The sequence below is a fragment of the Somniosus microcephalus genome, unplaced genomic scaffold, assembly GCF_052327205.1.
Source record: "Somniosus microcephalus isolate GS21.2 unplaced genomic scaffold, FLI_Smic_1.0 unresolved_chr1, whole genome shotgun sequence".
NCBI lineage: Eukaryota > Metazoa > Chordata > Chondrichthyes > Squaliformes > Somniosidae > Somniosus > Somniosus microcephalus.
Genome location: NW_028225179.1, coordinates 60,391,502 through 60,393,182, shown reverse-complemented (window position 1 = coordinate 60,393,182; position 1,681 = coordinate 60,391,502). Strand labels below are relative to the sequence as shown.

The window sequence follows — 1,681 nt, the reverse complement described above, 5'->3', positions numbered from 1 at the left end:
TCTCTGTTCATTCGGCTGGAATGAAATGACGGAGATAAAGGGAAAAATTATATGGAGTCAAACTTCAACTTGGCGCCCTAGAAAAATTGCGTATCGTAATCGGCCGCCCTTTATAAAAACCGCCCCAGTTATGTTTCCATCGATTTCATAAGCAATGATAATCAGCCCTGTCTATAATGGGCGGGGTCGTGGTCAGTCAAGGATCACTCTGTGTCTGTTTAAACCGGGTGTGCTCACAATCCCGGATCATTTAGTGCGTTAGTCTATTTTAAAGAAAAGCGATTCCAGTTGTGATGCCCGAGTTGGTGATTTATATCTAAATGCCGTGGGGTTCGTCTGGGATTTGAGCCCAGAAGCTCTCGCATTTTAATTTGTGAAATGTCCTGCGCGAGAATCATGCCCCAAGACCAAGGAGCTGACGATTTTTGTCCGAAGTTACATTAGGTTTCTCTGCTCTAGTGCGAACCCAATTCGCAGAGGTCGTGTTCATTAATTTGAAATATGTTTATCTTTTCCTAAATCCACTTCTTTATATGAGCAGTTTTCCTGAATCTGCTCACTATTCTCCCCATAACAAGAGGGTCGGCGATAGCCTAATTGTGGATATGGTGTTTGGGCGATTGTCTGTACGTAACTTGCGTCCTTGTAATTCTCAACATCATGTTCAGGTGAATCGTTGTTTGTGTTCAACGTGATGTCGGAAACCTATACAGAAAACTCGTGAGTTTTCACATCTTCTCGCTTGTGCCAAAGACTTAGTCACTGCTTTGAAATCGAATTAATTTCCTGCACATTATTCTTTGCCTGATAGTTGCTGGTTTAACAGTTAAAACTGGCCCCACCTTCCCTCCTGTCAATAAGTAACACTGAAGGGCTCCTTTAAAACTTCCATCCGTTATTGGAACACGGTGGGCCTGAGGAACATAAGAGCCCAGGTGGAACAGCTAATAAGTGTATAGTTAGCGTAAAAAACAATTGTACTTTCTGCTCCGGTCGAAATAGCGCACAGCAAAAGCATTGGCTGCTCTAGGTGAGGCTCGAACTCACAACCTCGGCATTTCTCCGAGCCTATACTGCTATATAAGTACCGCGCGCTAACCGATTGCGCCACTAGAGCTGCGCTTGATTCGTGCTTGTTATCCGTGCACATTTACTTGCACATTTCAGGTTGTCTAATCGTGCGTGGGTGCAATGTTGTTTAATTGAGGCGCATTGGCTGGGTTTATATGAAAGAGTGAAGCAGGAGTTACTCTCATGTGTTCGCGAGCTGGTGAATTTACCAAAGGCTGCACCAGATCCCGGTGTCATAAGTACTGAACATTTTTACCCAACTCCTAAAATACAGTCTGCAAAATGAGAACCGATGAAAATTCATCACATGCAAAACAAAGAAACTTTTTAAAATTTTGCCCATGATTCGTTAACCATGTGAGTTACCGGTTGATTAATGACGATTACAACAAACTTATCACACAGTCTAATGAGATGTATGTAATAGAATAAACAATTTTCTTAAAGTTAAGTCCTCGACGTGGAATGGAATCCGTATCGCAGGGTAAGAGTATTTGTAGATTACAATTGCTGTTCTGAGGTGTTTCTCGAATTATTTAATGAGCAGCAGTTTCCGAAGTGTAGCGGTTATCACTTCCGTCTAAAGTACAACAGGTCCCTGGTTCAATCA

At 42.5% G+C, this 1,681-nt stretch overlaps 1 non-coding gene across 1 annotated transcript; it reads right to left on the bottom strand.

The window, feature by feature from the left end:
* Window positions 1–1,022: 1,022 nt before the first annotated feature.
* Window positions 1,023–1,117, bottom strand: trnai-uau (transfer RNA isoleucine (anticodon UAU)). Its single transcript has 2 exons — window positions 1,080–1,117; window positions 1,023–1,058 (listed from the first exon to the last, which is right to left on the bottom strand). It is a non-coding gene; the product is annotated as a tRNA-Ile (tRNA).
* Between the last annotated feature and the right edge of the window lie 564 nt (window positions 1,118–1,681).